A 22,965-nucleotide genomic window follows, 5' to 3' on the forward strand; every position below is an offset into this window, starting at 1 on the left:
TCCTAGAGGCCCTGAGGGATAAGGAGAGGGTGGACCCTGTGGGATGGTTCCCCGAGCAGACTGTCAAAGTCATTTGGCAGAATGCCTCATCGCCAGAACTTTCCAACAAGCACCAAGACGTAGCTTGGCTGGTGGTGAGAAAGGCCCTCCCCGTCAGATCCTTCCTACACGCCAGGAAGCTCACCCCCTCTGCACGTTGCCCTCGAGGTGGCTGTGGTGGGGAAGAGACCGTTGTCCACCTCCTTGTGGATTGTGCCTTTGCAAAGAAAGTCTGGAGAGAGATGCAGTGGTTGCTGTCGAGGTTCATCCCGAGCAGTTCTGTGACACAGGACTCTGTGCTCTACGGGCTGTTCCCAGGGACACACACCGAGACAAACATCGACTGCAGCTGGAGGATCATCAACTCGGTGAAAGAGGCGCTTTGGTCTGCCCGAAACTTGTTGGTCTTCCAGCACAAAGAGTTGTCCCCGACCGATTGTTGCGGACTGGCACAATCCAAAGTCCAGGACTACGTGCTGAGGGACGCACTAAAGCTTGGGGCAGCTGCCGCAAAGGCGCAATGGGGAAGGGTCGCTGTCTAAGACCTTTCTACCACAGCGCACCGAGAGACTGGGAACTGTTTAGAGCCCCTCGGGCTGTACAGATCAAAATGAAAGGCTGTAAATGACTGTAATATTGTTTGTACTGATGCACCTGGTGATACATTTTGTAAAAGTTTAACCTGGATTGTACCCTTGTAATGTTGTTTTTGAAATGGTTTGGAATGTGATTGAAGATATTTTATGAATAAAGTATATTTTTACAAAAAAAAAAAACAACCTGTTCTTATCAGTTTAATATCTGATACGTCCCTTATCTGGGGACCATATATTAAATTGATTTTTGGAGCAGGGAGATGGAATAGGGGCTTGCTCCGTCCACTCCACGCATCGACCCGGTATTGCAGTATCTCTGGGAACGGTGCACCCTCCCCTTTCCAGGGGATTTTCAATGCTAAAAATAGTTTTCTTACAAACATCTGCTTTCTTTACTTTTCAACATGTACATGTTCCAAAATCCAACTTTCTTTCTTTCTCTCTCTCTCTCTCTCTCTCTCTCTCTCTCACTCACTCACCCGCAGCAGCTACACACAAAAAACACGCACTCTCACCCAACACTCGCCGGCAGGGCCGGCAGCAGATTGGACGCTACGTCCAGATCCCTGATGGAAACAGTTAAGGATGCCAAGCTGCACGACGTCTTCAGCAACCCTGCAGACGGAGCGCAGCGTAGATACACCTGGTCGCGGCCAGACGGGTCCATTCGTTCCAGGATAGACTTCCTGTTTGTGTCCCGTGCATTCACAGTCAGATCCACCGAGGTCAAGCCGGTGTTCTTCTCTGACCACTGCCTCCTACTGGCGGACTGCCACTTGGAGAAGGACCTGAGGGTGGGCAGGGGGGCATGGAAGCTAAATGTGCAACTGCTGACCCCAGAGAACATTGAGGAGCTCAAGAGGGATTACAAAGGTTGGAGAACCGTGAAACCCCTCTTTGAGTTCCTGACACACTGGTGGGAAGCGATCAAGGGAAACATCAAGAGGTTTTTCATCCTCAAAGGCACCCAGAAAGCTAGAAAGGAACAGAGGGAAATGTCCCGACTCCAGAAAAAGATGCAGAATCTGCTGCGGCTGCAGTCGATGGGGGTCGATGTCAAGGAGGAGCTCCAAGAGGTGAAGGGCCAGCAAGCCTCGCACTTTGCCTCGGAGGCCTCCAAGATCATCTTCCGTTCCAGAGTCCGCTCCGTGGAGCAGGATGAGACGTGCTCACGTTTCTTCTTCCAAAAGGTACACAGAGAGCGCTCTGTGATCAGCAGCCTGAAGGAAGAAGACGGCTCAGTAAAGTCATCACGGTCCGACATTCTGAGGATCAGCAAATCCTTTTATGCCGGACTGTATGACGTGAAGCCCACGGACAGCACGGCCTCCCAGTCCTTCCTGTCCTCTATCACGGAGGTCTTAGACCACAGTACGCGAGAGAGCCTGGACAAACCGCTAACTCCTGACGAACTGACTAAGGCCCTCGAGTCCTTCGAGAAGAGTAAAACCCCCGGAAGCGACGGCTTGCCGGCGGAGTTGTATTGGGCTCTGTGGGACTTGATCGGGCCAGACCTGCTAGGAGTGTACGAGAGTATACTCCTGGCCGGTAGTATGTCAGAATCCATGAGGAAAGGCATCATCACCCTCATCTACAAGCACAAGGGGGAAAGGGAGGAAATTAGAAATTGGCGACCCATTTCACTGTTGAATGTGGACTATAAGATTCTGTCCAAGGTCATCGCCAACCGGGTCAAATCCGCTCTGGAATTGGTGATTCACCCTGACCAGACCTGCTCTGTGCCAGGCAGGAAGATCTCTGACAGCCTGGCGCTGCTCAGGGATACGATTGCCTATGTACAGGACAGGGGTGTGGATACCTGCCTCATCAGCTTGGATCAGGAGAAGGCCTTTGACAGAATATCGCACACCTACATGGGGGATGTGCTCTCCAAAATGGGCTTTGGGGAGGGAATTCGAAATTGGATCCAACTGCTCTACACTAACATCAGTAGCGCAGTCTCAATCAATGGGTGGGAAACAGATAGCTTTCCGATTAAATCTGGAGTCAGGCAGGGCTGTCCTCTCTCGCCTGTCCTTTTCGTGTGTTGCATAGAACCCTTTGCCGAGTCCATCAGGAACGACCCGGGCATAAGAGGAGTGACGATCCCAGGCAGTGGAGGCACTCAGGTAAAAGCCTCCCTGTACATGGACGACGTCGCCGTCTTCTGCTCGGATCCGCTGTCGGTGCGCAGACTGATGCACATCTGCGACCAGTTCGAACTGGCCTCGGGAGCCAAGGTAAATCGTGGGAAGAGCGAGGCCATGTTCTTTGGGAACTGGGCTGACCGATCCTTTGTCCCCTTCACTGTCAGGGCTGACGGCCTGAAGGTGCTGGGGATATGGTTCGGAGGGACCGGGGCATGCGTTAGAAACTGGAAGGAGCGAGTGGCTATGGTGAAGAGGAAACTGGGCATGTGGGATCGAAGCTCCCTCTCCATTGCGGGTAAGAACCTGGTCATCAGGTGTGAGGTACTCTCGCTGTTGCTGTACGTGGCGCAGGTCTGGCCCATTCCAGACTCCTGCGCGACGGCTATAACTCGAGCCATCTTCCGCTTTATCTGGAGGTCGAAAATGGATCGGGTCCGCAGGGACGCGATGTACAAGCCTCTAGATAAAGGGGGAAAAAACGTGCCCAACATCGCCCTCATACTGATGGCCACCTTTGTGTGCGGCTGCATCAAGCGGTGCGTAGACCCTCAGTACGCAAACACCAAGTGTCACTACGTGCTGAGGTTCTACCTGTCCCCGGTGTTGCGAAGGATGGGTCTGGCCACGCTGCCGCGGAACGCCCCAAGTAGTTGGACCGTGCCGTACCACCTGTCCCTGGTGGAAAAATTGATGCAGAAAAACACCTTTGACCACAAGTCCATCAGGCAGTGGTCAGCACGTAACGTCCTAGAGGCCCTGAGGGATAAGGAGAGGGTGGACCCTGTGGGATGGTTCCCCGAGCAGACTGTCAAAGTCATTTGGCAGAATGCCTCATCGCCAGAACTTTCCAACAAGCACCAAGACGTAGCTTGGCTGGTGGTGAGAAAGGCCCTCCCCGTCAGATCCTTCCTACACGCCAGGAAGCTCACCCCCTCTGCACGTTGCCCTCGAGGTGGCTGTGGTGGGGAAGAGACCGTTGTCCACCTCCTTGTGGATTGTGCCTTTGCAAAGAAAGTCTGGAGAGAGATGCAGTGGTTGCTGTCGAGGTTCATCCCGAGCAGTTCTGTGACACAGGACTCTGTGCTCTACGGGCTGTTCCCAGGGACACACACCGAGACAAACATCAACTGCAGCTGGAGGATCATCAACTCGGTGAACGAGGCGCTTTGGTCTGCCCGAAACTTGTTGGTCTTCCAGCACAAAGAGTTGTCCCCGACCGATTGTTGCGGACTGGCACAATCCAAAGTCCAGGACTACGTGCTGAGGGACGCACTAAAGCTTGGGGCAGCTGCCGCAAAGGCGCAATGGGGAAGGGTCGCTGTCTAAGACCTTTCTACCACAGCGCACCGAGAGACTGGGAACTGTTTAGAGCCCCTCGGGCTGTACAGATCAAAATGAAAGGCTGTAAATGATTGTAATATTGTTTGTACTGATGCACCTGGTGATACATTTTGTAAAAGTTTAACCTGGATTGTACCCTTGTAATGTTGTTTTTGAAATGGTTTGGAATGTGATTGAAGATATTTTATGAATAAAGTATATTTTTACAAAAAAAAAAAAAAAAATCTGTTCTTATCAGTTTAATATCTGATACGTCCCTTATCTGGGGACCATATATTAAATTGATTTTTGGAGCAGGGAGATGGAATAGGGGCTTGCTCCGTCCACTCCACGCATCGACCCGGTATTGCAGTATCTCTGGGAACGGTGCACCCTCCCCTTTCCAGGGGATTTTCAATGCTAAAAATAGTTTTCTTACAAACATCTGCTTTCTTTACTTCTCAACATGTACATGTTCCAAAATCCAACTTTCTTTCTTTCTCTCTCTCTCTCTCTCACTCACTCACCCGCAGCAGCTACACACAAAAAACACGCACTCTCACCCAACACTCGCCGGCAGGGCCGGCAGCAGATTGGACGCTACGTCCAGATCCCTGATGGAAACAGTTTTGGATGCCAAGCTGCACGACGTCTTCAGCAACCCTGCAGACGGAGCGCAGCGTAGATACACCTGGTCGCGGCCAGACGGGTCCATTCGTTCCAGGATAGACTTCCTGTTTGTGTCCCGTGCATTCACAGTCAGATCCACCGAGGTCAAGCCGGTGTTCTTCTCTGACCACTGCCTCCTACTGGCGGACTGCCACTTGGAGAAGGACCTGAGGGTGGGCAGGGGGGCATGGAAGCTAAATGTGCAACTGCTGACCCCAGAGAACATTGAGGAGCTCAAGAGGGATTACAAAGGTTGGAGAACCGTGAAACCCCTCTTTGAGTCCCTGACACACTGGTGGGAAGCGATCAAGGGAAACATCAAGAGGTTTTTCATCCTCAAAGGCACCCAGAAAGCTAGAAAGGAACAGAGGGAAATGTCCCGACTCCAGAAAAAGATGCAGAATCTGCTGCGGCTGCAGTCGATGGGGGTCGATGTCAAGGAGGAGCTCCAAGAGGTGAAGGGCCAGCAAGCCTCGCACTTTGCCTCGGAGGCCTCCAAGATCATCTTCCGTTCCAGAGTCCGCTCCGTGGAGCAGGATGAGACGTGCTCACGTTTCTTCTTCCAAAAGGTACACAGAGAGCGCTCTGTGATCAGCAGCCTGAAGGAAGAAGACGGCTCAGTAAAGTCATCACGGTCCGACATTCTGAGGATCAGCAAATCCTTTTATGCCGGATTGTATGACGTGAAGCCCACGGACAGCACGGCCTCCCAGTCCTTCCTGTCCTCTATCACGGAGGTCTTAGACCACAGTACACGGGAGAGCCTGGACAAACCGCTAACTCCTGACGAACTGACTAAGGCCCTCGAGTCCTTCGAGAAGAGTAAAACCCCCGGAAGCGACGGCTTGCCGGCGGAGTTGTATTGGGCTCTGTGGGACTTGATCGGGCCAGACCTGCTAGGAGTGTACGAGAGTATGCTCCTGGCCGGTAGTATGTCAGAATCCATGAGGAAAGGCATCATCACCCTCATCTACAAGCACAAGGGGGAAAGGGAGGAAATTAGAAATTGGCGACCCATTTCACTGTTGAATGCGGACTATAAGATTCTGTCCAAGGTCATCGCCAACCGGGTCAAATCCGCTCTGGAATTGGTGATTCACCCTGACCAGACCTGCTCTGTGCCAGGCAGGAAGATCTCTGACAGCCTGGCGCTGCTCAGGGATACGATTGCCTATGTACAGGACAGGGGTGTGGATACCTGCCTCATCAGCTTGGATCAGGAGAAGGCCTTTGACAGAATATCGCACACCTACATGGGGGATGTGCTCTCCAAAATGGGCTTTGGGGAGGGAATTCGAAATTGGATCCAACTGCTCTACACTAACATCAGTAGCGCAGTCTCAATCAATGGGTGGGAAACAGATAGCTTTCCGATTAAATCTGGAGTCAGGCAGGGCTGTCCTCTCTCGCCTGTCCTTTTCGTGTGTTGCATAGAACCCTTTGCCGAGTCCATCAGGAACGACCCGGGCATAAGAGGAGTGACGATCCCAGGCAGTGGAGGCACTCAGGTAAAAGCCTCCCTGTACATGGACGACGTCGCCGTCTTCTGCTCGGATCCGCTGTCGGTGCGCAGACTGATGCACATCTGCGACCAGTTCGAACTGGCCTCGGGAGCCAAGGTAAATCGTGGGAAGAGCGAGGCCATGTTCTTTGGGAACTGGGCTGACCGATCCTTTGTCCCCTTCACTGTCAGGGCTGACGGCCTGAAGGTGCTGGGGATATGGTTCGGAGGGACCGGGGCATGCGTTAGAAACTGGAAGGAGCGAGTGGCTATGGTGAAGAGGAAACTGGGCATGTGGGATCGAAGCTCCCTCTCCATTGCGGGTAAGAACCTGGTCATCAGGTGTGAGGTACTCTCGCTGTTGCTGTACGTGGCGCAGGTCTGGCCCATTCCAGACTCCTGCGCGACGGCGATAACTCGAGCCATCTTCCGCTTTATCTGGAGGTCGAAAATGGATCGGGTCCGCAGGGACGCGATGTACAAGCCTCTAGATAAAGGGGGAAAAAACGTGCCCAACATCGCCCTCATACTGATGGCCACCTTTGTGTGCGGCTGCATCAAGCGGTGCGTAGACCCTCAGTACGCAAACACCAAGTGTCACTACGTGCTGAGGTTCTACCTGTCCCCGGTGTTGCGAAGGATGGGTCTGGCCACGCTGCCGCGGAACGCCCCAAGTAGTTGGACCGTGCCGTACCACCTGTCCCTGGTGGAAAAATTGATGCAGAAAAACACCTTTGACCACAAGTCCATCAGGCAGTGGTCAGCACGTAACGTCCTAGAGGCCCTGAGGGATAAGGAGAGGGTGGACCCTGTGGGATGGTTCCCCGAGCAGACTGTCAAAGTCATTTGGCAGAATGCCTCATCGCCAGAACTTTCCAACAAGCACCAAGACGTAGCTTGGCTGGTGGTGAGAAAGGCCCTCCCCGTCAGATCCTTCCTACACGCCAGGAAGCTCACCCCCTCTGCACGTTGCCCTCGAGGTGGCTGTGGTGGGGAAGAGACCGTTGTCCACCTCCTTGTGGATTGTGCCTTTGCAAAGAAAGTCTGGAGAGAGATGCAGTGGTTGCTGTCGAGGTTCATCCCGAGCAGTTCTGTGACACAGGACTCTGTGCTCTACGGGCTGTTCCCAGGGACACACACCGAGACAAACATCAACTGCAGCTGGAGGATCATCAACTCGGTGAACGAGGCGCTTTGGTCTGCCCGAAACTTGTTGGTCTTCCAGCACAAAGAGTTGTCCCCGACCGATTGTTGCGGACTGGCACAATCCAAAGTCCAGGACTACGTGCTGAGGGACGCACTAAAGCTTGGGGCAGCTGCCGCAAAGGCGCAATGGGGAAGGGTCGCTGTCTAAGACCTTTCTACCACAGCGCACCGAGAGACTGGGAACTGTTTAGAGCCCCTCGGGCTGTACAGATCAAAATGAAAGGCTGTAAATGATTGTAATATTGTTTGTACTGATGCACCTGGTGATACATTTTGTAAAAGTTTAACCTGGATTGTACCCTTGTAATGTTGTTTTTGAAATGGTTTGGAATGTGATTGAAGATATTTTATGAATAAAGTATATTTTTACAAAAAAAAAAAAAAAAATCTGTTCTTATCAGTTTAATATCTGATACGTCCCTTATCTGGGGACCATATATTAAATTGATTTTTGGAGCAGGGAGATGGAATAGGGGCTTGCTCCGTCCACTCCACGCATCGACCCGGTATTGCAGTATCTCTGGGAACGGTGCACCCTCCCCTTTCCAGGGGATTTTCAATGCTAAAAATAGTTTTCTTACAAACATCTGCTTTCTTTACTTCTCAACATGTACATGTTCCAAAATCCAACTTTCTTTCTTTCTCTCTCTCTCTCTCTCACTCACTCACCCGCAGCAGCTACACACAAAAAACACGCACTCTCACCCAACACTCGCCGGCAGGGCCGGCAGCAGATTGGACGCTACGTCCAGATCCCTGATGGAAACAGTTAAGGATGCCAAGCTGCACGACGTCTTCAGCAACCCTGCAGACGGAGCGCAGCGTAGATACACCTGGTCGCGGCCAGACGGGTCCATTCGTTCCAGGATAGACTTCCTGTTTGTGTCCCGTGCATTCACAGTCAGATCCACCGAGGTCAAGCCGGTGTTCTTCTCTGACCACTGCCTCCTACTGGCGGACTGCCACTTGGAGGAAGACCTGAGGGTGGGCAGGGGGGCATGGAAGCTAAATGTGCAACTGCTGACCCCAGAGAACATTGAGGAGCTCAAGAGGGATTACAAAGGTTGGAGAACCGTGAAACCCCTCTTTGAGTCCCTGACACACTGGTGGGAAGCGATCAAGGGAAGCATTAAGAGGTTTTTCATCCTCAAAGGCACCCAGAAAGCTAGAAAGGAACAGAGGGAAATGTCCCGACTCCAGAAAAAGATGCAGAATCTGCTGCGGCTGCAGTCGATGGGGGTCGATGTCAAGGAGGAGCTCCAAGAGGTGAAGGGCCAGCAAGCCTCGCACTTTGCCTCGGAGGCCTCCAAGATCATCTTCCGTTCCAGAGTCCGCTCCGTGGAGCAGGATGAGACGTGCTCACGTTTCTTCTTCCAAAAGGTACACAGAGAGCGCTCTGTGATCAGCAGCCTGAAGGAAGAAGACGGCTCAGTAAAGTCATCACGGTCCGACATTCTGAGGATCAGCAAATCCTTTTATGCCGGACTGTATGACGTGAAGCCCACGGACAGCACGGCCTCCCAGTCCTTCCTGTCCTCTATCACGGAGGTCTTAGACCACAGTACGCGAGAGAGCCTGGACAAACCGCTAACTCCTGACGAACTGACTAAGGCCCTCGAGTCCTTCGAGAAGAGTAAAACCCCCGGAAGCGACGGCTTGCCGGCGTAGTTGTATTGGGCTCTGTGGGACTTGATCGGGCCAGACCTGCTAGGAGTGTACGAGAGTATGCTCCTGGCCGGTAGTATGTCAGAATCCATGAGGAAAGGCATCATCACCCTCATCTACAAGCACAAGGGGGAAAGGGAGGAAATTAGAAATTGGCGACCCATTTCACTGTTGAATGCGGACTATAAGATTCTGTCCAAGGTCATCGCCAACCGGGTCAAATCCGCTCTGGAATTGGTGATTCACCCTGACCAGACCTGCTCTGTGCCAGGCAGGAAGATCTCTGACAGCCTGGCGCTGCTCAGGGATACGATTGCCTATGTACAGGACAGGGGTGTGGATACCTGCCTCATCAGCTTGGATCAGGAGAAGGCCTTTGACAGAATATCGCACACCTACATGGGGGATGTGCTCTCCAAAATGGGCTTTGGGGAGGGAATTCGATATTGGATCCAACTGCTCTACATTAACATCAGTAGCGCAGTGTCAATCATTGGGTGGGAAACAGATAGCTTTCCGATTAAATCTGGAGTCAGGCAGGGCTGTCCTCTCTCGCCTGTCCTTTTCGTGTGTTGCATAGAACCCTTTGCCGAGTCCATCAGGAAGGATCCGGGCATAAGAGGAGTGACAATCCCAGGCAGTGGAGGCACTCAGGTAAATGCCTCCCTGTACATGGACGACGTCGCCGTTTTCTGCTCGGATCCGCTGTCGGTGCGCAGACTGATGCACATCTGCGACCAGTTCGAACTGGCCTCGGGAGCCCAGGTAAATCGTGGGAAGAGCGAGGCCATGTTCTTTGGGAACTGGGCTGACCGATCCTTTGTCCCCTTCACTGTCAGGGCTGACGGCCTGAGGGTGCTGGGGATATGGTTCGGAGGGACCGGGGCATGCGTTAGAAACTGGAAGGAGCGAGTGGCTATGGTGAAGAGGAAACTGGGCATGTGGGAGCGACGCTCCCTCTCCATTGCGGGTAAGAACCTGGTCATCAGGTGTGAGGTACTCTCGCTGTTGCTGTACGTGGCGCAGGTCTGGCCCATTCCAGACTCCTGCGCGACGGCGATCACTCGAGCCATCTTCCGCTTTATCTGGAGGTCGAAAATGGATCGTGTCCGCAGGGACGCGATGTACAAGCCTCTAGATAAAGGGGGAAAAAACGTGCCCAACATCGCCCTCATCCTGATGGCCACCTTTGTGTGCGGCTGCATCAAGCGGTGCGTAGACCCTCAGTACGCAAACACCAAGTGTCACTACGTGCTGAGGTTCTACCTGTCCCCGGTGTTGCGAAGGATGGGTCTGGCCACGCTGCCGCGGAACGCTCCAAGTAGTTGGACCGCGCCGTACCACCTGTCCCTGGTGGAAAAATTGATGCAGAAAAACACCTTTGACCACAAGTCCATCAGGCAGTGGTCAGCACGTAACGTCCTAGAGGCCCTGAGGGATAAGGAGAGGGTGGACCCTGTGGGATGGTTCCCCGAGCAGACTGTCAAAGTCATTTAGCAGAATGCCTCATCGCCAGAACTTTCCAACAAGCACCAAGACGTAGCTTGGCTGGTGGTGAGAAAGGCCCTCCCCGTCAGATCCTTCCTACACGCCAGGAAGCTCACCTCCTCTGCACGTTGCCCTCGAGGTGGCTGTGGTGGGGAAGAGACCGTTGTTCACCTCCTTGTGGATTGTGCCTTTGCAAAGAAAGTCTGGAGAGAGATGCAGTGGTTGCTGTCGAGGTTCATCCCGAGCAGCTCTGTGAGACAGGACTGTGTGCTCTACGGGCTGTTCCCAGGGACACACACCGAGACAAACATCAACTGCAGCTGGAGGATCATCAACTCAGTGAAAGAGGCGCTTTGGTCTGCCCGAAACTTGTTGGTCTTCCAGCACAAAGAGTTGTCCCCGACCGATTGTTGCGGACTGGCACAATCCAAAGTCCAGGACTACGTGCTGAGGGACGCACTAAAGCTTGGGGCAGCTGCCGCAAAGGCGCAATGGGGAAGGGTCGCTGTCTACGACCTTTCTACCACAGCGCACCGAGAGACTGGGAACTGTTTAGAGCCCCTCGGGCTGTACAGATCAAAATGAAAGGCTGTAAATGATTGTAATATTGTTTGTACTGATGCACCTGGTGATACATTTTGTAAAAGTTTAACCTGGATTGTACCCTTGTAATGTTGTTTTTGAAATGGTTTTGAATGTGATTGAAGATATTTTATGAATAAAGTATATTTTTACAAAAAAAAAAAAAAAAAATCTGTACAGAATATCGCACACCTACATGGGGGATGTGCTCTCCAAAATGGGCTTTGGGGAGGGAAATCGAAATTGGATCCAACTGCTCTACACTAACATCAGTAGCGCAGTCTCAATCAATGGGTGGGAAACAGATAGCTTTCCGATTAAATCTGGAGTCAGGCAGGGCTGCCCTCTCTCGCCTGTCCTTTTCGTGTGCTGCATAGAACCCTTTGCCGAGTCCATCAGGAAGGATCCGGGCATAAGAGGAGTGACGATCCCAGGCAGTGGAGGCACTCAGGTAAAAGCCTCCCTGTACATGGACGACGTCGCCGTCTTCTGCTCGGATCCGCTGTCGGTGCGCAGACTGATGCACATCTGCGACCAGTTCGAACTGGCCTCGGGAGCCAAGGTAAATCGTGGGAAGAGCGAGGCCATGTTCTTTGGGAACTGGGCTGACCGATCCTTTGTCCCCTTCACTGTCAGGGCTGACGGCCTGAAGGTGCTGGGGATATGGTTCGGAGGGACCGGGGCATGCGTTAGAAACTGGAAGGATCGAGTGGCTATGGTGAAAAGGAAACTGGGCATGTGGGAGCGACGCTCCCTCTCCATTGCGGGTAAGAACCTGGTCATCAGGTGTGAGGTACTCTCGCTGTTGCTGTACGTGGCGCAGGTCTGGCCCATTCCAGACTCCTGCGCGATGGCGATCACTCGAGCCATCTTCCGCTTTATCTGGAGGTCGAAAATGGATCGTGTCCGCAGGGACGCGATGTACAAGCCTCTAGATAAAGGGGGAAAAAACGTGCCCAACATCGCCCTCATACTGATGGCCACCTTTGTGTGTGGCTGCATCAAGCGGTGCATAGACCCTCAGTACGCAAACACCAAGTGTCACTACGTGCTGAGGTTCTACCTGTCCCCGGTGTTGCGAAGGATGGGTCTGGCCACGCTGCCGCGGAACGCTCCAAGTAGTTGGACCGTGCCGTACCACCTGTCCCTGGTGGAAAAATTGATGCAGAAAAACACCTTTGACCACAAGTCCATCAGGCAGTGGTCAGCACGTAACGTCATAGAGGCCCTGAGGGAAAAGGAGAGGGTGGACTCGGTGGGATGGTTCCCCGAGCAGACTGTCAAAGTCATTTGGCAGAATGCCTCATCGCCAGAACTTTCCAACAAGCACCAAGACGTAGCTTGGCTTGTGGTGAGAAAGGCCCTCCCCGTCAGATCCTTCCTACACGCCAGGAGGCTCACCCCCTCTGCACGTTGCCCTCGAGGTGGCTGTGGTGGGGAAGAGACCGTTGTTCACCTCCTTGTGGATTGTGCCTTTGCAAAGAAAGTCTGGAGAGAGATGCAGTGGTTGCTGTCGAGGTTCATCCCGAGCAGTTCTGTGACACAGGACTCTGTGCTCTACGGGCTGTTCCCAGGGACACACACCGAGACAAACATCGACTGCAGCTGGAGGATCATCAACTCGGTGAAAGAGGCGCTTTGGTCTGCCCGAAACTTGTTGGTCTTCCAGCACAAAGAGTTGTCCCCGACCGATTGTTGCGGACTGGCACAATCCAAAGTCCAGGACTACGTGCTGAGGGACGCACTAAAGCTTGGGGCAGCTGCCGCAAAGGCGCAATGGGGAAGGGTCGCTGTCTAAGACCTTTCTACCACAGCGCACCGAGAGACTGGGAACTGTTTAGAGCCCCTCGGGCTGTACAGATCAAAATGAAAGGCTGTAAATGATTGTAATATTGTTTGTACTGATGCACCTGCTGATACATTTTGTAAAAGTTTAACCTGGATTGTACCCTTGTAATGTTGTTTTTGAAATGGTTTGGAATGTGATTGAAGATATTTTATGAATAAAGTATATTTTTACAAAAAAAAAAAAAAAAAATCTGTTCTTATCAGTTTAATATCTGATACGTCCCTTATCTGGGGACCATATATTAAATTGATTTTTGGAGCAAGGAGATGGAATAGGGGCTTGCTCCGTCCACTCCACGCATCGACCCGGTATTGCAGTATCTCTGGGAACGGTGCACCCTCCCCTTTCCAGGGGATTTTCAATGCTAAAAATAGTTTTCTTACAAACATCTGCTTTCTTTACTTCTCAACATGTACATGTTCCAAAATCCAACTTTCTTTCTTTCTCTCTCTCTCTCTCTCTCTCTCTCTCACTCACTCACCCGCAGCAGCTACACACAAAAAACACGCACTCTCACCCAACACTCGCCGGCAGGGCCGGCAGCAGATTGGACGCTACGTCCAGATCCCTGATGGAAACAGTTAAGGATGCCAAGCTGCACGACGTCTTCAGCAACCCTGCAGACCGAGCGCAGCGTAGATACACCTGGTCGCGGCCAGACGGGTCCATTCGTTCCAGGATAGACTTCCTGTTTGTGTCCCGTGCATTCACAGTCAGATCCACCGAGGTCAAGCCGGTGTTCTTCTCTGACCACTGCCTCCTACTGGCGGACTGCCACTTGGAGGAAGACCTGAGGGTGGGCAGGGGGGCATGGAAGCTAAATGTGCAACTGCTGACCCCAGAGAACATTGAGGAGCTCAAGAGGGATTACAAAGGTTGGAGAACCGTGAAACCCCTCTTTGAGTCCCTGACACACTGGTGGGAAGCGATCAAGGGAAGCATCAAGAGGTTTTTCATCCTCAAAGGCACCCAGAAAGCTAGAAAGGAACAGAGGGAAATGTCCCGACTCCAGAAAAAGATGCAGAATCTGCTGCGGCTGCAGTCGATGGGGGTCGATGTCAAGGAGGAGCTCCAAGAGGTGAAGGGCCAGCAAGCCTCGCACTTTGCCTCGGAGGCCTCCAAGATCATCTTCCGTTCCAGAGTCCGCTCCGTGGAGCAGGATGAGACGTGCTCACGTTTCTTCTTCCAAAAGGTACACAGAGAGCGCTCTGTGATCAGCAGCCTGAAGGAAGAAGACGGCTCAGTAAAGTCATCACGGTCCGACATTCTGAGGATCAGCAAATCCTTTTATGCCGGACTGTATGACGTGAAGCCCACGGACAGCACGGCCTCCCAGTCCTTCCTGTCCTCTATCACGGAGGTCTTAGACCACAGTACGCGAGAGAGCCTGGACAAACCGCTAACTCCTGACGAACTGACTAAGGCCCTCGAGTCCTTCGAGAAGAGTAAAACCCCCGGAAGCGACGGCTTGCCGACGGAGTTGTATTCGGCTCTGTGGGACTTGATCGGCCCAGACCTGCTAGAAGTGTACGAGAGTATGCTCCTGGCCGGTAGTATGTCAGAATCCATGAGGAAAGGCATCATCACCCTCATCTACAAGCACAAGGGGGAAAGGGAGGAAATTAGAAATTGGCGACCCATTTCACTGTTGAATGTGGACTATAAGATTCTGTCCAAGGTCATCGCCAACCGGGTCAAATCCGCTCTGGAATTGGTGATTCACCCTGACCAGACCTGCTCTGTGCCAGGCAGGAAGATCTCTGACAGCCTGGCGCTGCTCAGGGATACGATTGCCTATGTACAGGACAGGGGGGTGGATACCTGCCTCATCAGCTTGGATCAGGAGAAGGCCTTTGACAGAATATCGCACACCTACATGGTAGATGTGCGCTCCAAAATGGGGTTTGGGGAGGGAATTCGAAATTGGATCCAACTGCTCTACACTAACATCAGTAGCGCAGTCTCAATCAACGGGTGGGAAACAGATAGCTTTCCGATTAAATCTGGAGTCAGGCAGGGCTGTCCTCTCTCGCCTGTTCTTTTCGTGTGTTGCATAGAACCCTTTGCCGAGTCCATCAGGAAGGATCCGGGCATAAGAGGAGTGACGATCCCAGGCAGTGGAGGCATTCAGGTAAAAGCCTCCCTGTACATGGACGACGTCGCCGTCTTCTGGTCGGATCCGCTGTCGGTGCGCAGACTGATCCACATCTGCGACAAGATAGGATATAAAGCAGTGTAAAGTAAGTTAATAACAAATTGAGAAAGTAAATATGGAACACAAAATATTTTAAAACGAGGGCACAGGTTAAAAACATGATCCTAATTTCTGTTGAACTGAATGAGGCGAGTCATTACAGTGCGTGACCGATTTGTTTAAGTGTGCGGGCCCATTAAATTTTTTGCACAGCCGCGCAAATTTAAAGGGGCTTATGTAGCGGTGTGTCTGTGAGGAAACGTTGACTGTGACCTCTCCTCATATCTTGTATCCCACTGTGAAACCATCTTCAGCTCCCAAATTGCACTCAGACAATGTGCTATATTTGCATATTGTGCAGGAGTCGGGGGAGGGGTCATGGGGCTGCCCCTTGTCTCTGTACTTGAAAACTGTCTCTAATGGCAGCCAGGCAGCAACTGTTGTGCTTACTCAAAGCCAACCTGAAGAAAAGGCAAGACATGTTGGGTGCTGAGAGGGAGAAGCATTGCCACTTTAGGTTCTACTTGGATTTTACTGAGGTAAAAGGTGATTGAAAAAGTCAAGCATTTCTCCCCTAGCAGTTACCACTGAGGACAAATAATAGCGAGCGCTGATCTGTCACTGAGCACTGAGGCCGGCCAAGGGGAGGCATCTGAAAGCTGCAGAGAAAGCAAGAAGCCAGGATGGACGACTGAGAATACAGAAAAATACTGGCTGAGGTAGACAGCAAAAACTGTGACACAAGCTCAGGTAAGCGTGGTGTTTTGCAGTTCAAGTGCATCACTTTGTGACAGTATAGATATTTTTCACTTTCCTAGGATAAGGCTGTTCCCTTTCTAGAAGTTAGAAGCAGCCGTGCAGATGTATTTTCTGCGCTCCTTTGCTTGCCTGCTGAATAGGACTGATTGGAGGTGAAAAGGTGATTAAAAGAGAGCCGACATCATTGCAGGCTGGCAGATACTGTGCTGTGCTGTGCTGTGCTGTGCACGCAGGTGGTTTTGTTGTTTGGCTTGTATGTGACTTCTGGTTGAAGCTGAAAGATTTCTAAAATTTTGAAGGAAATAATCTTTGAGAAGGGGAGAAACATTTTCAACATTTTAACAGGATCTAAGGCTGTTCACTGTGTCGTACCTGTACTTATCCTTGCTGCCACCTGTCTTCTCACTGCTGATCATCATCTTGTGTTATTATAATGATATAATGCATTGGACCTATTTACTGTGACTTCATAACATGACACATTTCCCTTCTGGTGATGTCATGCTGACATCCCGTAAAGGAAATAGACCAACAGTCAGCCCAAAAGAAGGCCCAATGCCAAGCAAAGGAAGCCCATAACGAGGATGCTAGACAGCTCGTACAAAAGAAAGCAGGGCATCAGGAAACAACTCAACAGCAGCTGACGTAGTACTCTCCAGGTTCAGTGCAGGAGAAGTACTGGAATCAGTAAAAACTAATGCCCCTACATGTACGAACATACAACTTAGGAGCAGGAGTAGGCCACTGGGCCCCAAGAGCCTGCTCCACTATTCAGAAGATCATGGCTGATCTGATTGCAACCTCAACCCCACATTCCTGCCTACCACCGATAACCTTCCACCCCGCCTTGTTAATCTATCCAGCTCTGTCTTGAAAATATTCAAAGACCCTGTTTCCACCACCTTTTGAGGAAGAGAGTTCCAAAGACTCACTACGCTCTGAGAGAAACGCTCCTGACTTTGCCTTCCCTGTAGATGTGGAAGGAGTTTAGCTGCATGCCAGGTCAGCCGGCAAGCTCCACAGACTGATCGGCGCAGGCTTGGAGGGCCGAAATACATGTTCCTGTGCTGTACGTTTTTTTTGTTCTTTGTTCTTTGACTGCCCAAACTGAAAGCAAAGACAAAAATACAGCAGGCCTCGATCGAAGAACTCCTCTGCGCTGTGAGCTAGTTGCTCACACGGAAACTCAGCTACAAAGACTCGTGGATTGTCTCTCATGCCTGTCACGTGTTCTCCCTTGTGACTGACCGTTTCTCGAAATTTCCCATTACCTGCCAGTTACACGACACATCTAGCGCAACCATTGCAGGAAGGAACATTGCAGACATTTCAAAATGGTCATAACAGACAGTCAGACAGTGCAATGGTATTTAAGTTGCCTACATAGATCATGTTTCACTCTGAGGTGCTTCAAGGCAAAAGTGATACATGTAGTATTCACTGGAAACATTCACCGTGTGTCTTACAGCCCGAGGAGCCTATGCAAATCCCAGCCCCTTGGTGCACTATGGCTGAAAGGTCGTAGACAGCCACCTTTCCCCATTGCGCCTCTGCCCCAAACTTTAGTGCGTCCCTCAGCACGTAGTCCTGGACCTTGGAATGTGCCAACTCTTTGCAATGGAAGACCAAGAAGTTTCAGGCAGCCAAAGAGCGTCTTTCACCGAGTTGATCCTCCGGCTGCAGTTGATGCTTGTCTCGGCGTGTGTCCCTGGGAACAGCCCGTAGAGCACAGTGTCCGGACCTGTGTCACGGAACTGCTCGGGATGAACCTCGACAAGAACCACGGCCACTCTCTTCAGACCTTTTCTGCAAAGGCAGATTCCACAAGGAGGTGGGCAACGGTCTCTTCCCCACCACAGCCACCTCGAGGGCAACGTGCAGAGGGGGTGAGGCTCCTGGCGTGTAGGAAGGACCTGACGGCAAGGTCCTTTCTCACCACCAGCCAAGCTACGTCTTTGTGCTTGTTGGAAGGTTCTGGTGATGAGGCATTCTGCCAAATGACCCTGACAGTCTGTTCGGCGAACCATCCGACGGGATCCACCATCTCCTTTTCCCGCAGGGCCTCTAGGGTGATACGTGCTAACCACTGCCTGATGGACTTGCGGTTCCTCTGCATAATTTTTCCACACGGGACAGGTGATATGGCACTTGGAGCTTTCCGTGGCAGCGTGACCAGACCCATCCTTCGCAACACCAGGGACAGGTAGAACCTCAGCACGTAGTGACGCTTGGTGTTTGGGTCTACACACAGCTTGATACAGCCATACACAAAGGTGGCCATCAGGATGAGGGTGATGTTGGGCATGTTTTCTCCCCCTTCATCCAGAGGTTTTTTACATCATGTCCCTGCAAACATGGTCCACTTTTGACCTCCAGACAAAGCGGAAGTTGGCTCGCGTGATCGCCACAGCGCAGGAGTGAGGAATGGGCCAGACCTGCGCCATGTACAACACTGAGAGTGCCTCACGCCTGATGAGCAGGTTCTTACCCGCAATGGAGAGGGAGCTTTGCTCCCACAAGCCCAGTTCTTTTCTCACCATGGCTACTCGCTCCTTCCAGTTTCTAACGCATTCCCTGGTCCCTCCGAACCATATCCCCAGCAGCTTCAGGCAGTCTGACCTGCTGGTGAAAGGGACAAAGCTTAGTTCAGTTCCCAAAGGGCACGGCCTCGCTCTTGCCACGGTTTACCCTTGGCACCCGAGGCCGGTTCGAAGTGGTCGCAGGTGTTGATCGGTCTGCGCACCGATGTGTGAAAAGTGGGGAGTTGACCGTACTACCGCATCACCACACTGCCCCAGGTCCAATAGCATGGCGGAATGTATATACTGTAAAGTGCTTACTTATGAAATGTCAGCAAAGTAAACAAGGCTTGTGACGGCCTGTCACAATGCTACACCTTAGAGCGACAGCGCTCAGTGCAACCACTCCTTCACCAGCAGAATTACAGTGCGAACAACCCTTCCCAGTCATCATTGGACAAAAGGTATGACTACAACACCCAACCGATGGAACATGAAATCCGGCAGAAATCAGCAGCATCTGTCCAGAACCATGATCAGATCAAGTACGAGCACCCATTGTGAAGAAACCGATGGCGAATCAGGGAAGTACCAGAACAAGAAACACCAAGTAACCCCATCGCAAGCAGAACGCGATCTAAGACACGATCCCAGCGCAAGACTCCTACAGACAACCAGAATTGTGAGAACGTACGGCAATCTCAAACCAACTTCACAGTATCAACGAACCACCATTCCGTCCCAGGGACTCATAAGGTGATCACTTTGTACAATTGTAGGTTCAAACACAGAAGAGCAATTTGTTGTAATGTAAATAGTTCTTATTATTTAAGGGTACAGCTTGGAGTTGTTGTGGTATACCTTTAAAGAGCGTATCTAAAATTGCTGTGCATCGCCAGGCAGGGTGTGACGTGTATATACTCATGTATAATTCTCGGGCCGATGATAGGAGCTGTCCTAGAGACCTAGATATTGTTGTATATATTTCATCTCTTCAAATCAAAGAATTGAGTTAGCGATCCTCTTTGTGTCGTCGGTGTGTTTGCGTAAGGTGGAAAACACAACATGGAGGACCCCCATTTAAAGTGAATGGCAAAAGAACTAAGGCGACATGAGGAGAAACCTTCTTGCGCAGCGAGTGGTTAGAATCTGCAATGCACTGCCTGAGAGTGTGCTGGGGGCACTTTCAAGAGTGGCTTTCAAAAGAGAATCGGATAATTATCTGAAGAGAAAATATTTGCAGGGCTATGGGGAAAAGGCAGGTGAGTGGCACTAGGGGAGTTGCTCTTGCAAAGAGCTAGCACAGACACGACAGGCCGAATGGCCTCCTTTTCTGCTCTAACCAATCTAGGACTCTATGTGTGCAGCTCTGCACACTTGCTTGCTGCATTGTCACTCACGCCCTGCAAGACACGCAACTGCTTTCAAAAGCTTCTTCCACAGCAGCCTCTGACACTGACGTCCATGTGGATAGGCACAACCCTCTCCCATCTGATTGGTGGAATACTGCCGATCTACATAACTCTGATGCAGTCTCACTGAAAGAGAGAGAACAAAGGCAACTTTTCCAATTAGAAATCCCGGGACAAATATGCCAACAGTGAAACCGTCAGTGCTTAGATATATATATACATAAGTCTTTGAACGCTGTCAGTCTGCTTTAAAGGAGGGAAGGCAGATGGCACTCGGGGAAGTCAAGGGCGGCGCCGGCATCGCTTCTCGGCCTTTTGGCTAAGATCAAGTGTAGTATCTGTTCTTATCAGTTTAATATCTGATACGTCCCTTATCTGGGGACCATATATTAAATTGATTTTTGGAGCAGGGAGATGGAATAGGGGCTTGCTCCGTCCACTCCACGCATCGACCCGGTATTGCAGTATCTCTGGGAACGGTGCACCCTCCCCTTTCCAGGGGATTTTCAATGCTAAAAATAGTTTTCTTACAAACATCTGCTTTCTTTACTTCTCAACATGTACATGTTCCAAAATCCAACTTTCTTTGGAAAAACTCAGCAAGTCTGGCAGCATCGGCGGAGAAGAAATCAGTCAACGTTTCGAGCCCTCATGGCCCTTCAGCAGAACTGAAGCATAGTTTCAACAAGGGAGAAATATAAATTGGTTTAAGGTGGGTGGGGGGGAAGAGACACATTGAGGGTGTGGTGTGAGCAGATAATCAAAAGATGTCAGAGACAAAAGGGTCAAAGAGGTGTTGAAGGTGGTGGTCTTTGTCTGAGAAAAGTGCTAATTAAGAATGCAAGACAGGATATTCAAAGTACAGCTCTAGTGGGGGTGGGGTGGAAAGACTAAAGGTCTTTAGTCATTCTTAATTAGCACTTTTCTCAGACAAAGACCACCACCTTCAACACCTCTTTGACCCTTTTGTCTCTGACATCTTTTGATTATCTGCTCACACTACACCCTCAATGTGTCTCTTCCCCCCCCACCCACCTTAAACCAATTTATATTTCTCCCTTGTTGAAACTATGCTTCAGTTCTGCTGAAGGGCCATGAGGGCTCGAAACGTTGACTGGTTTCTTCTCCGCCGATGCTGCCAGACTTGCTGAGTTTTTCCAGGTAATTCTGTTTTTATTTTGTTTTGGATTTCCAGCATCCGCAGTAGCTTTTAGCTTTTTGTTTTTATCCAACTTTCTTTCTTTCTCTCTCTCTCTCTCTCTCTCTCTCTCACTCACTCACCCGCAGCAGCTACACACAAAAAACACGCACGCTCACCCAACACTCACAGACAGCACTCTCATCTCACAAACACTCTACCTCACTTATACAAAAACAGCTTTCACTTGCAAATACACCTCTCAAACACTCTCTCAGCTGCACCTTTCGCCTCACAACATTTTAAACCAGCTCTCTGCTGCCGCTGCCGCTGCTGCTGCTGACACAGCAACAATCAAAACTCACACCTCAAAGCTCACACACTTTACACAGCTACTCCGAAACCTCTACATCCACATTCACACAATCCTTACATTGCACAAGGAGCCCATTCCGCCCGTCGTGCCTGCACCAGCTCTCCCGGTGAACATTTCACCTCGTGCCTTTCTCCTGCCTTCTCCACGTAACCCGGCACATGCTTTCTTTTCAAATAATCATCTCATTCCCTCTTCAATTGAACCTGCCTCCGCCGCGCTATCAGGTGGTGCATTCCAGACCCTGACCGCTCGCTGCTCCTATCGCTTTTGCTTCTTTTGCCAGTTACTTTAAACCTGTGCCCTCTCCTTCTCGATCCTTGCCCCGGTGCAAACAGTTTCTCCCTATCTACTCTCTCCAGACCCCTCATGATTTTCAATACCTCTATCAAGTCTCCTCTCAGACTTCTTTTCCCCAAGGAATACAGTCCCAACTTCTCCAATCTTACTTCATAACTCAACTTCCTCGCCCCTGGAACCAAACTCGTAAACCTCTTCTGCACTCTCTCCAATGCCTCCACTACCTTCCTAAAATGCAAGTCAAAATGCAATCCCTCAGAGTCGGCATGGCTTTACGAAGAGTAAATCGTGTTTGACTAATTTGCTAGAGTTCTTTGAAGATGTGACAAGCAAAGTGGATAACGGGGATCCTGTAGATGTAGTATGTCTGGACTTCCAGAAGGCATTTGATAAGGTGCCGCACAAAAGATTAATACACAAGATAAGATCACACGCAGCTAAGGGTAATATATTAGCTTGGATAGAGGATTGGCTAACCAACAAAAAGCAGAGAGTCAAGATAAATGGGTCTTTTGTGGATGCCAAGCTGTAACTAGTGGGGTGCCACAGGGTTCGGTCCTCGGGCCCCAACTATTTACTTGGATTCAGGAGTAGAAGGTACTATAGCTAAATTTGCAGATGACACCAAAATAGGTGGGAAAGTAAGTTGCAATGAAGAAATAAGAAATTTACAAATGGATATGGACAGGTTAGGTGAATGGGCCAAAATTTGGCAGATGGAGTTTAACTAAGTTAAATAAGTTTAATAAGTGTGCGGTTATCCATTTTGGTCAGAAGAATAAAAAGGCGACTTATTATTCAAATGGAGAGAAACTTCAGAAATGCTTCAGCACAGAGGGATCTGGGTGTCCTCGCGCACGAATCGCTGAAAGCTAGTATGCAGGTACAGCAGGTAACAAGGAAGGCGAATGGAATCGCTTCTCGGCCTTTTGGCTAAGATCAAGTGTTGCAGGGGCGACACCATGGTCCTACCAAGGCAAGGTCGGGATGGAAGGGCTATAACCAATCGCAATCGAAATCCATACCGTGGGTTACCTATCACCGTCCGAGTCACGGTGAACCACAGCGAAGGAGGATCACCTATGGATCGGGGCTTCTTCACCAGGAGGATCCTGTTGAAGGCGTGCGGCTTCCAAGCTACGGAGATCTTCACCCTGCACGACTCCCGCAAAGGCGGTTATTTTGACGTGACGTTCAAGCGGGTG

At 50.9% G+C, this 22,965-nt stretch overlaps 1 non-coding gene and 4 pseudogenes across 1 annotated transcript; all 5 read left to right on the forward strand.

Annotated features, from left to right (window-relative positions):
• The first annotated feature begins 793 nt into the window (after window positions 1–793).
• Window positions 794–971, forward strand: LOC144674948 (U2 spliceosomal RNA; annotated as a pseudogene).
• A 3,352-nt stretch (window positions 972–4,323) lies between these two features.
• On the forward strand, window positions 4,324–4,503 carry LOC144674934 (U2 spliceosomal RNA; annotated as a pseudogene).
• Window positions 4,504–7,841: 3,338 nt separating this feature from the next.
• On the forward strand, window positions 7,842–8,021 carry LOC144674935 (U2 spliceosomal RNA; annotated as a pseudogene).
• A 5,205-nt stretch (window positions 8,022–13,226) lies between these two features.
• LOC144674954 (U2 spliceosomal RNA) lies at window positions 13,227–13,407 on the forward strand (annotated as a pseudogene).
• A 6,841-nt stretch (window positions 13,408–20,248) lies between these two features.
• LOC144674930 (U2 spliceosomal RNA) lies at window positions 20,249–20,439 on the forward strand. The gene has a single exon (XR_013574703.1). It is a non-coding gene; the product is annotated as a U2 spliceosomal RNA (small nuclear RNA).
• Window positions 20,440–22,965: the final 2,526 nt, after the last annotated feature.

The sequence above is a fragment of the Cetorhinus maximus genome, unplaced genomic scaffold, assembly GCF_964194155.1.
Source record: "Cetorhinus maximus unplaced genomic scaffold, sCetMax3.hap1.1 HAP1_SCAFFOLD_864, whole genome shotgun sequence".
Classification (NCBI taxonomy): Eukaryota; Metazoa; Chordata; class Chondrichthyes; order Lamniformes; family Cetorhinidae; genus Cetorhinus; species Cetorhinus maximus.